The sequence below is a fragment of the Diadema antillarum genome, unplaced genomic scaffold (assembly GCF_040938485.1).
Source record: "Diadema antillarum isolate AM-2024a unplaced genomic scaffold, OU_Dant_1.0 seq00000303_RagTag, whole genome shotgun sequence".
NCBI lineage: Eukaryota > Metazoa > Echinodermata > Echinoidea > Diadematoida > Diadematidae > Diadema > Diadema antillarum.
The window spans coordinates 148,566-162,467 of NW_027271326.1; positions in this window are offsets into that span (position 1 = coordinate 148,566).

The following is a 13,902-nucleotide window of genomic DNA, read 5'->3' on the forward strand; positions in this document are numbered from 1 at the left end:
CCGGGTGTGGGAGCGAACAATTACAGATAGGACCCTGAATTGTCGCATGATTTATGCCGCGAGATGTGTCTGCCGGCAAGTAAGCATGGAAAATGGAGGAATGATACGGAGCATAACAGTGATCGTGCAATGCGTACTTTTTGTTTACATCAGGCAAAAGGATATAGTCCTACAGACCGAATAGAGAGAGAGAAAGAGGAAAAAAAAGAACTATTTCTCATCACATTCTTCACTACTGTTGGAAATTTCACACAAGGCGTGGTTATTGCCTTGCATGATTGCATCACTTGCAGGTGGAGTTCAGAGCAGCAGTACTGCAGTCAAACAGGTTGTTGCCAGGACTAATGGTGAGACCAAACTTGGTCCAGTGCAGTAGAAGATCCACATGGGGAAATGCATGCCCCTCTTCTGCATCCAGTCTGGCCCCATGAATATATATCATGAATAATGTTTACCCAACCATATGGTGCCAAGTAAATTGCAGTGAATTGCAATGCAACTTTTGCTAGAGCATGAAAAAAGACCAAGGGAAGGAAATTAAGTGCATGACATTAAAGGACCTACGTTGTGCAAAATGTATGCTGACCTGTGTCGATTCATGTTACCCTTAACATCACTTCATGCGGCAAAACAAATATCTAAATACGTTCCATATATTTTATAATAAATTTCCTGCTATTTTCTTCAGATTACTTGGATATGCCACTTAAAAACCTTCCAAACCAATATTCTGCTTGTGATCTCATCTGTCAATCATTGCTAAAGTATTGGTATGATTTTGAATCAAAAGACACTGGAATGAACCTTCCCCAAGACCGAGCATGCATGTAGCATGCATGTTCCCCTACAATGTCTATTGTTAGTCATATTAGTAACTTCAAAACATGTAACTAAACTCATTCTAGTGGAAGACACATTCCAATGTCATTTTAAACAAAATTATTGCAAAATAGTAGGAAAATTATTTCAAAATATGTGGACTGTATCTAGGTATTCATTTCACAACATAGATGATGTTGAGGGTATCATGACTCAACAAATATCAACATGTACTGGCATCGTTGTCCCTTTAAGCTGGAAGGTAGAGGCTGCATTGTTTCAAGTTACCCAGTCATCAGCTTCAAGCAAGATCAATTCCGTTGTAATTTCGTTGTCAGAGCAAATGTGTTCTGAAGTTTTCACATGTTTCTCCTCATGTGTGTGTTGTGATGTGAAGAACATTGTATTAATGCAAGACTTTATGTTTAGGAGTAAAAAATTATTCATATTTATTAAATATCATTTGTTTTGGGACTCCAAATCCATTGGTAGTGATGATGACAGTGCAGGACTGAAATATCACAGTTAGTGGTTCAAATCTGAGATATCATTAAGACGTCAGACAGAAGTGGAAATCAGGAGTTGTTAACGCTCTCCAAAGAAATTGCCAACCTCCCAAAACTCCCGACCCTGATCATAACGTAGTATTTTGCTCATAAACATTGCAAAACAGCATTGTTTGGTGTACATCCATGAATATTTTAAAGCAAATAGTAAGTTATTACACCAAATATTCCAAGTGCTATTGTGCTCAAACCATCCCTGTATTTCAGTTTTATATTCATCTCAGAGTAACTACATATTATCATACTGTGTAATTTGTTCTTGGGTTGCTTTTTATTTTGTAATTGTAGCTACCATTGTGAGGTAGCTCTTGTTGTATTATGATTTGTACCAATTGAATATGCAATCATTAACTTTTTACTAGCCTGATTTCTTGAACCCAAAAGTAAAGGATAGTTTGTCAATTCAAGCTCAGGAAATTGGGTCTGGAAAAAGTTATTTTCTGTTTCTTGTTTGAAAATGTAGGCAAATTCTCTGGAATGTTTTTGTCATCAAGGTAATTAAAAAGACATTCATTTGAAAGTGGCTCTTACACCCTGTAGATCCAAAGTGTACATTCATTACATTTATGTACACTAAAGAACCAGGTGCTGTACGTGTAAATGAACGGTGCTGTTGAAATGGGTCTGACAATACTGGACACTGATGCTACACATGAGCAAAGGCATTAATAGAAGGAGCTCTGTAGTGGTGGTGAATCGGGAACCGTCGTAAACATACAGGGTAGTGGCTTCTACCACACGTGTGTTGGACTGTTTCAGTCTTTTCAGGACAGCGTGATTTTTGGCAATGCCCTGATGTCTTCTAGTGATATATAAAGATGTATTCATGCCTGATGAGAACACAGCTTACTGTATTTGAAAGGGAAATAAGTGGAAAGAGAGGGGGAGAGAGATAGTGAAGGAAAGAATGATAAGAGTTATTTATGACATGAATCTGTATCTTCGTAGGTTTTTAATATCAAGTGGAAAGCAAAACCATTCACAGCCCACAGTTCTGCCGTGAAACCGTCCTCATTCAGAAATTCTTGAATGCATTAAATTATACAAGCTTGATTTTGTGATGATATAATTCCTATGAGATGTCGCAGTATCTGTTTTTATGCCTCCGCCACGAAGTGGTGCCGGAGGCATTATGTTTTCGGGTTGTCCGTCCGTCCGTCCGTCCGTCCGTCCTTCCGTCCGTCCGTAATGAATTTTGTGGACAGGGTAACTACCAAAACCTTTTGAGGTATCCTAATGAAACTTGGCATGTATGTGTATTAGGGGGTGAAGTTGTGCCTATCAACTTTTGGGTGCACATGCTCAAGGTCAAAGGTCAAAAGGTCAAGGTCAAATGCTTAAAATTTTACTATTTCCCCCATATCTATGCAATGCCTGAAGATATTTTCTTGAAACTTAGTGTATACATGTACTACCCAATTAAGATTCTCTGGTGAAAGTTTGGGGTCATGAGGTCAAAAGGTCAAAGGTCAAAAGGTCAAGTAAAATGTTAAAATTTCACTTTTTTCTCTGTATCTTGGAAATTGTTCAAGGTATCTTCATGGAACATAGTGTATATGCATCTACTGACTGGCAGTGGTTATCTAGGGAATTTAGGGTTCATGGGGTGAAAGGTCAGGGGTCAAAGGTCAAGGGCAATACTTCAAAATCTTACTATTTTCCTTATATTTATGCAATGCCAGCAGGATATATTTTTTTTAAAACTTGATGTATGCATGTCTAACCCAATAGAGATTCTCTGGGATTTTTTTTTGCCAAGAAGGTCAAAGGTCAAAAGGTCAAAGATCAAGTGAAAGTGCTGAACTTACTTTTTTCTCCATATCTCGGAAGTGGCTCAAGTTATCTTGAAACTTAGTACATGCTGAATTTATGTATGTTCTGCCTGACAGTGCTTCTCTTATAAATCAAAGGCCAGATGAAAATGATAACAATTTACTGTTCAATACAGAAATTGCGCTTTTTCTCCATACCTTGAAAATTACTCAGTGCATAAACTTATGAAATGGTCAAAGTCAAGTTAAAGTTCTTAAATCCCCAAATACATGCTCTCCTATTCATCCAATTAAACATAGGTCAAGGAAGGTAAACATTCAATACATTTGTGACAAACATGTCATTTTAATAATTTGCCAATTTTGTGAAAATGTAATCACACATTGTCCACATGTACTACTGAGTATAGACCTATTAGGAGAATCATGCATTATGGCGGAGGCATACCAGTCGCCATAGCGACATTTCTAGTTGCTATCTAATCTATATGACTCGAGTTTGAGTGAACAGTGCATGTCCGACAATCGCCCTGTCTTCTTTTGAGAAATGTATACATGTTGTACACATATTTACGTATGTCTTAGCATGGGAGTTTGCACATCTTTTTGTCCTCGTAGCTTGAAAAGTATATCGAATCTCACAAGTACTATGTTGCATTTGAATGTCAGTGTTCTTTTCTTTTACTGGATGTGGGTATCATTATGAGTTGGGTGTAGTAAACTTTGCAAATGGCGTATGTATGGTGTATGATGTCATAAATGAAATCAAGTTTACCTTCTTCATTCATAAGAAGACACAGCTGACAACGCTCCTGCTAAATTTCATATTGAGGTGATGCAACTGAAATCAAAATTTTGCTCTGAATTTGCCAGATGCATTTTTGCTAGCTGTAAGAGTTTCTTTTGTGTATGTGACATAACCTAACAAGAAGTGCAGATCATTTTTTTCATTGGTTCTTTTATTATGAAAAAAAAAGTAAACCACAAACATGACAGGAAGCACCATAAATTGGAATCTTGTCTACCTTTGGACAAAGTGTTTTACCCACTTTGTTCATCAAGATCAAGGAGTGGACATGCAGTGCTATGTCATACCAGTGGCAGAGCCGTTTAAAGGAATAAACCTGTTGCTCGATGACCCGACATGTGAACTGAGATCAGTATTTTCTGCTATGATTGCAATTAGACTTAAGTCAAACTGAGAGAATTGAAAAAGAAAGAATTCCAAAGAGTGATTATACCTTCTTCAAGCATGCCAAGTATACAGAGAAGAGAACTGCTTTTGAAGCACGCCAAGTATACAGAGAAGAGAACTGCTTTTGAAGCTTTCCTGTACTTTGTTTGTTCGTTCGTTTGTTTGCTTTTTTTTGTTGGTGTGTGTCTGTGTTTTTGATATTTATGGTTCTTTTTGTTGAAATAGCTTGTAAACTTCCACGCAATGGTCGACTATGTATGCTTGTTTGACGGGGTTGCCTTGGCGAACTCTTTCTGTGTACTTTGAATGCCATTTGGTACAGAAAACCTTGTAAGGTTGTACGAGGGGCGACTGAAAAGTTTTCGTCCTAACATGGAAAAGATTAAGATAATGAAGACCAAATTTGGTATATGGAATCTTACACATATCTTAAACCTATCCACCAAATGTCTTAGTCATAGATCTTAGTATGATGGATTTGTGGCTAATTCAAGTTTACACCAAAGTGCAATGAATTGATAATGATAATAAGTTGTCGTTGTCAATGCCTCAACCATAAAACGAGTTGAGATTCTCTAGTGAATTATTTTTTAGATAATGTGTTTCAGCACCTCAAGTTTAATTTCATTTATCAGGATTTTGCTTTTGTTCAGATCTTTTCCGTGCTTTTGTTGTCTGTACTCGTATGTTCTGTGAATCTTCTTTATTGTATATACCTTCAATCCTTTGTCTATTCTTTCTTTCTTTTTCATACGTGCTGAAATGTCGTATTTGTTTGTTTGTCTGTTTCTTTTGTTTCTGTATTATCTCTTCAGAATGTATGCATTGGGCCACTGGTTATCAGTATTGTCAGTATGGTAACCGTTGTTAACCCATCGCCACCATGTGAATAATAGATGGTAGGCATGCGTGACAAGAAAACATGTTATTAATTATAACACAATTTGTTGGTGTGTTAATGAAAAATACATACTGCATTTTAGTTTCTTGTTGTTGTACAGTTTGTATCTAACCTAAGTGCCTGTAAATATATTGTGGGTATATATCTACTGCCTATGGTTGAAATATATTTGTATATGTGTGTCTGTGCAATGAGTGAATCAATTACAGTCTGTGCTCTTAATTCGACGTTTAATGATAGTGGTTTTGACTGGGAAAAAGTAATTAATGAACAAACAGACAGACAGACAAACAAACAAAATACATCGGGACCTGATCTTGTGACACTCGACAACAGGTGCTGCAGGTTTTGAAAGGACAAGTCCATCTTTATAGACATGTGGATTGATTGAATGCAACAACATTGGTAGAACACTTCAGTGCAAATTTGAGGAAAATTGGACAATCTGTTTAAAAGTTATGAATTTTTGAAGTTCTGCTCAGTCGCTGCTGGATGAGAAGACTACTACAGCTCGTGATGTCATATTCTTATGTCATATGTGTACAACGTTATTAAAAAAGAAAATTCAACATATTTTCACTTTTCTCACATAATAAAAGAACACTTGACTTGTATCTTTCAGAAGGCAGGGGGAATAATATTACGCTACGTCAGTGGCAAGTCGAGGGAATGTGCTCTTTTTTCAAGAAATACATGTACAATTTTGTGAAATTCTCTTTATATTTTCCTTATATCGTTCTACCTATGTGACATCATACACTGTACTAGTCTTTTCATCCAGGAGTGAATGCGCAGAAACTTTAAAAATTCACAACTTTTGAACAGAATCTCAGATTTCCTCCACAACTTTCACCGATGTGTTCTCCCAATATTGCTGCATTCACTCAATCCACATAATATATGAAAGGGAACTTGTCCTTTAGCAGAAGCAGGATTCTCATTTTGAAAAGAAATTACACTTAACCGGTACCAGAATTAGTCATTATCTGTTACATGTATCTGTGGTAATGAAGAACAGAGAAGAACGAAGTAGCGCTGTCAGCTGAGATTCAGGACCAGACATAACTTGATTGAAAAAAAAACAAACAAACAAACACACAAACAAACAAACAAACGAAAGAAGACAAACATTTTACAAGCACTTAAAAAAACAAACTTGTTAAAATCGGATGAAAGTACAAGTATAACTATGAAGTTATAAAGTTTAGAAGATTTGCTAATATGATTATACTAAATAGTTCTCAAACAATATTGATGTAATTTGTGCAAAATGAGTGGACTGGTGATGCCTACACCTCACAGTTTCCCATTGCTCATGTATACAGTAAGAAGAACAACAAATGACGAAGATTCAGTTCTTGTGCTATATAAAAGTGTAAAACATTATTACAATGTATTATACAGCTAGATGAATATTATTTCAAAATAATGATCAGTCCGATATACTGGGATTTAAGCCTTGACATACATAAAAAAATTTCAAGATTTTATGTACACTATAGGCCTACAATTACACGGCAGGTTGTGAGGCGATAACATCAACCCGCTTGTTTGCGTATTCATATCGACTATTCAAGAACACACTGTATTGTGAAAGCTTCACAATTTCACAACTTCCCTAATTCTTATATCCAATTATTGTCAAATGGTGATCTTGCGCTTGTATAATTTAGCTCTTTCTTTTCACACTAACTGGTCATGAATTGTTCTGTAGATTACAGTAAAAGTTCAGTACAAGTTGGGCCTACAAGGTAAGGTATTTTGGAATCGTGGAACGCATGTAAAAACGAGAGATTTAGAATGTGTGTACACCCTAACCCTAAACGTATGTCCTTAGGAGTAAAGTAAAACCGGAGTACAGCTGGTGCAGGAGCAATATTATGTCGTGTCGCTATGCCTGAAAGCTCGGCTTCATGTGGGAAGTTACGTCGGTAGTTTGATATTCGCAGGGGCAAGATGGCATAATTTATCTTTATGGTAGTATGTGCGATTGATTGAATTGTTACCCCGTGCCATTATACTTATACATGTACATGTAGTTTATAGTGCATAGTCGTGACTTGCAAGGGATCCGTGCATGGAAAATCAATATCTTGAACCACCATAATAGGTATACTACATTAGTACTCAAAACTTTTAATCAGCAAAAATTACATTTCCCTTCGACTATAATTCACTTTCAGAATATTCTTTCACGATGACACCAAGTCGGCTCTGGATAAACAGTTTTAAGAAAAGTGAAAGCTGCTACTGTTTTTAGCTTTTTATCGGGTGTTGTTGCTGTGCTTGAAACGTAGAACTTTCGACAACGTAAAGTTTGCTGCTCCGTCAGGACATGGTGATTGAAAAATAGCTGAAAAGGATTGAAGAAAGCTAAAGATATTCGCTCTGCGTCAGATGATGACGATCCGAAGAGGTTGGTGATTACTTCTTCATTCACTTGCTAAAATCAGTTTGCTTTACCATAATTTCCAAGAAACCCTTAAGAACAGTATACCATATTAACACAAATATCTGAAAGACACTTCTACGATGTGTCGAACAAAGGGGGCCCCATTTCATAAAAGATGTCAGGATGGCAACTCTTGCGGGAAAGGCAACTTTCAATAGCAGCAGCCAATCAGGAAGCTGGGTTCTTGTCGTTACCATGACAATTGCCATTAAAGCAAAAGTTGCTATCATATCAAATTTTTAATGAAACGGGGCCCTGAGATGTTCATCTGTGTTCTGTGAAGGATCATTCCAAGTCAACATGGGGGGGGGGGTATAGATTGATGGTTGCGTAGTTCTACGTTAAAACACATCCTCCTTTTGGTACTCTGGTGTTTCACGACATCTTCTGATGCAACATTCTTTTGTTGCGTCTTTATTGAAGTGTCACATTAGATACATGCATGTGGTATACCTGCCACATCATTCTGTCTTTCCATCAGCGCTTAGATTTCGGCAGCATAAGTTTTGTTCATTCAGCCACAGACACGCTGCCATTGTTTTACGCTTCGTCCATTTCACATGTGACCGTGGGTGATGTTATAGTTATTCCCTAGTTATTCATAGGGTTTATTATTCAGGAAAACGCAAATTCAGCATACTCTATAGATGTTCCTTAATCTGAAAATGAAATAGATAGGGTTCGTTATTTCAAAGGTTCATTTTATATCCAAAAATGAAATGAGGTTCGCTATTCCTAGAGTTCGTTAATCCGAAAATGAAAAACAAACAAACAAACAAACCCCCCCCCCCAAAAAAAAAAAAAAAGACAGAAAAACAAGTGCGTACTAACGAACCTTCGGTATGACGAACCACTTTTTCGGAAAAAAAACAAACCTTCGGAATAACGAACATTATCATATTTCAGGATTAATGAAGCTTTAGAATGATGAGCCTCATTTTATTTTCGAATTAACGAACTTTCCGTATGACGAATCTTATTTCGTTTTCGGATTAAAAAACACTCGGTATTAAGCTTTTTTTAAATAACACCTTCGGAATAAAGAACTTTAAATAACCATTGACCATGACTTACCCGCAATATTCAGGCTACGTTCTCGGGGGAAAACCACCATCATCAAATACTTTCTGCGAGCATTGTTTGCACTCAAAATGTGGACTGACTTTGAACACTCTGAAAAAAATGGATTCATAATACAGACACAAACTGAGTTACAAATACAATTGTAGGTCTATATCAACATCTATCTCTAGTTTACATACATTGAGTTAGTAGCTCAACAACAAGATGGAGGTATACATCAGTCGTGTAGATATACGAATAAATAAATAGATAGATAGATAGATAGGTAGATAGGTGGATAGGTGTAGATAGATAGACATATAGATAGGCAGATAGATAATGTTATAGATAGATAAATAAAAACATAGAGAGATTGATAGATTAATAGAAACACAGATTGATAGATAGATAGATAGATAGATATAGCTATAGATAGATAGATAGATAGATAGGTAGATAGATAGATAGATAGATAGATTGATTGATAGATAGATAGATAGACAGATAGAGAAAGAGATTGAGGAGGGGGAATCAATTTGTCCATCGTTACTCGACCCAGCCATCTTCATGTTATTATTATAGAAAATTATGTTGATCAGGACTTTGCTCTTAACGGCGAGATGTTTGCTAAGTTTCATGAACAAACAGACCAATAATCAATAGAAGCGAATGATGCGTGAGGGCCAAGGGTATGTTAATAAGTGATTTTAATTTTCTTTTCTCATTCTCACTGTTTTCGCTGAGTCATTCTACATGATTATATACATACATATATATATATATATATATATATATATATATATATATATATATATATATATATATTTATATTTGCAAGAACCTAGTTCTAGTGACCCCGGATATTGTCTCTTGATTATACATCGTGATGTTAGGTTCCAAACGGCATCATATATGATTATAATGGTCATAGGACATCGCAATTGGCATATCTGTGCAGCAACGCTATGTGTATGATATGTATTGACTTTCGCGTGAATCCCTGTAAAATGATCCGCTGGTAAGTGACGCAATTTGGCAACCTATTTACCTACTGCAGGTGGACCAATAAATACATAGATAGTCAGACAGACAGATAGGGATAGATTGACAAATAGATAGATAGATAGATGGATAGATAGATAGATAGATAGATAGATAGATAGATAGATAGATAGATAGGTAGATAGATACATGGATATTATATACATGTTATATGTATAGATAGGTAGATAGATACATGGATAGATAGATAGATAGATTGATAGATAGATAGATAGATAGATAGGTAGGTAGGTAGATAGATACAGAGATAGTGAGAGAAAGATGGGAGGGGGGGGGGGGAGGGGAATGGAGGGGGAGGTAGAGCACTACTTGCTTGCATGCACACAGTATTTTGGAAGGGCGCCACTGCAAAACACCGCGGCTTCATCCAAATGTACACAGACCATTACACTCGTACTGTCTGTCTCTTTCCGCCGAGTTGCACAGCGTTCCATCGTACTGCCGTATCAAGCACATTAATATATCGATATGTCCGATAGTCGTAACAGGTGCAGTATAAATGTAGCAATGCGGATTAGCTCCATTCGTTTGTTATTCGTGGGGAAATGTTTCATGTATCACAGTCAAATGAGAAACGCTGCTTATCTGATCAAGGTGGTGCAACCCCCAGGCTGTCGCTAACTGCAAAATCCGTAAGTACGTTTCAAGAATATACTTTCAGGAGCTGCCGTCCATTTAAATGATTTAGAAGCGTTAACGCTTTTATACAGTCACAGTACATCAGATTACTAGTGGTACCACATTGACTGTCAGCGCAAAAATGACCTTTAGAAAACATTGCTTTTATAGCATTGCTGCCGTTTAGTGGTTTAGGTTATTTTAAGCTTTATGAGGTGATATTTTGTTGAGTAAATATGTCGAATGCATACACCCACCTCAAATACCTTTACACTTATAGTGTGGCTCATACAAAGCTGTCGAACTTCCTTCCTATTAAAGTATTTTGTGAGACGTACGTCGTGCGAACAGAAAACTTGGTATAAATTGGTGCACTATTTATACAAGTTAAATCTTTACATTATGTGTGTCAGTTTTCCAACCCTGAAAATATAAAATCATTTCATAGTCAGATAGAATTAAAGAGATTTATGTAGTTCAGTCCGTTCCTCATCAGAATGTTTAAACTGGGAACTTCTTTATGATGATGATTGGGGAGGGGAACTTAGTTCGGACCCCCCCCCCAAAAAAAAAAAAAAAAATCATATCGTTATTGGTGATAAAAAAGAGGAGCGCATTTTCAAGACAGTTGGGACAATTTTTTTCATTTTTTTTTATTTAACTCTTACGTATATGCCAATAAGATTTCATACAGGATGTTAGGTGACTCTATTATTCCACGATGCACAATTTGTGACGTTTGAAAAAAAAAGATGTTATACAACATTTTAAGCAGACATACCATTTTGCAAAATTATGATTTTGCGGTTGGAAATTTTTAAGTCCTTGCAGATTTTGTGGCTAGTTTTGGTAACTTCAAGTGGCCTGAATAGGCGATACGTCGACACTAAAATGATATACAGTCCGACTCCGAGCGTTTTGTATCTGTTTGTTTTCGGTGAATCAATACGAGGCACATTGTCCATGACGTGAAATGCTCGCCTGCTAGATTCTAGGGGCAAAAACACTCATTGTGATAATGACGACACAAATGAAATATGAGCCAGAGCAACGATTGCTACACTATGAACACCAGAGTGTGGAGTACTCTGTCATGACGAATCAGTTGTCTCAACGAGCTCACATTAATTGATAATTTAAGTTCCTGAAATCAACCCCTCACACAATATACACACACACTCTAATTTATATATATATATGTATGTATGTATATATATATATATATATATATATATATATATATATATATATATATAATACACATATTCATATATATCATTATATCTTATAATATACGCGTATGCGTGTGTATGTCTGTGTACATACACAATGCATGAATACTGAGACAACTCGGCCCCACAGCATGCTCGCTGTTAATAATAGAAGTTATTTACCGAGCGCTGATCAAAATTGATTCTCTGTGCGAGGTCATACCCCGTCGAACTAGACCTAGTTCTTCCTTTTTCTGACTGATATTGACATTGTATGCTATTGGGATATAAGAAGGGGAAAAACAGAGTCCTCAAATAACGTTGTTGTTCAGATCCAGAGAGCGTGGTACCTGACGCTGCTTTATGTACGTACAGCATTCGTCAGGAGGAGAGATCGCCGCAGTTGCTCTGCAGGCTTTTTGAAGGTCATATCATTGGCTCGTGGAAACGTGTCGACAGACAAAAGAAACAAGATTCATTCAAGATCAACCCGAGGGAGGGGGCAAATATGAATTCTATAATTAAATCCGTCTCGAATTCTTGTAATGGTAATAATGGTGATAATTTTACTATTGTATATACATTTATATTATTTTTTTATAAAAAAAGAACAAAACTCAAGAAATGTATAATGTTGTCAATACCAATAGTCTATTTGAAGTTACTATTATCTTTACATTACCATGCACACCAATTGACCCCTGTGCAAAATTGAAATTTTGTACAGAGGGTTGAAAACAGAGCTAAATCTAAAACCTAACTTCAAAATAAATCTTGTATTTAATGAAACTGATTTATGCTATCATGTTTAAATCACCTCCAACAAAATTGTACACTATTCAGCTATTGCTCATATCAATGTCAGTGTCATCTGATATGTGAGAAATATTTTTGTAACACCTAGTATATTCATGCGCTTTTAATCGAATTGCCTATATTCAGACATACTATATACTCGTCGATGTGTCGTTTTCCTATCAATTATTTACACAGAGCAATACAAAACGCTATTAATAATAATTATGTCGATATCATTTATATAGATCTCTGTATTCCACTGGACAAATTTAAAGATCTCTTCATATTTCCATCTCTCATGGCAACGGCAAAGTAGTCTGACTATCGCTGCCGAACAACCACCACACTTAGCGTGTACGTGACAATCATGGTAACCAGTGAATTTTCTAGTTTTTCATTTTCCATCGTTGCAGATTTGCCTCTAAATGTCGAACGCGCGCTTCAACAATATATCGCTACCAAGGCTAAACGGCGCCTTTTGAGTACGACGTTGAGCGCACATCCGCCCTTCTCTCTCCTGCGAGACCCAGTACAGTGTTGATGAAGCGTTCGGCTGGCAACTCCGTCATAAGAGACGAATTAACCCTTCCTGTGCCAGTGAGTCAAATGTGCATAAACTTCACATACGTACCTATGGACAGGAAATGATCGTGGCACACAGAAGGTTAACGGAAGGCGTCAGCTCGATGGAACATTGATTCGGAACACGGGGTAGCGGGCGAATCTATCTAATGAAAATAGTGACAGGGATGAAACAGCCAATATGTTGACTGCAACTGTGTAACATTTCAAAGACACCACAAGCGCCGTTATGCAAAGCTGATGTTTGATATATGTCGAGATTTGCCATAGAACTGAAAATGGATGAAACCAATGAAAGTCAAATGGACGTATGTACCTCATCACAGCCGGACGCCGTTTCAGCTACGTTAGAATTTCCTTCAATTACGTAAGTATATATTCGACTGTCTGGAGGGGATCATCGAACCTAAAAAGGAATTTTTAAATGCTGGCATAAAACGCCAAGGAGAGAACATTTTCATATTTCATTTTAAAATCACATTTGCATTTGCAGTTGCATTGTAGATCACAGTGAATGAATTCTTGGGGTCGTATCCCACGAGACCGACACCCACGAGTCATACGGCCCACTAGTTCGACATTAAAAAAAAGTCCATGATTTACAGCCCATGAGTTCGACACTAAGCAACAACAACAAAAACAAATACATCATGGGGCTTATTACTTTGCTATTCCTGTTCAGTCAACCAATGTACACATGAGGAAAATACTTTAATATATTTGTGTAATCATGAACCCAGGAATTTTGTGTTGATTGTGTTGATTATTTTCGATTTAGATTTCGATTTATTCAATACTTTCAGTAAAAACAAAGGAAAAATACAGAAAATTGGCAACATCATACTATAACAAAGAAAAGAATGA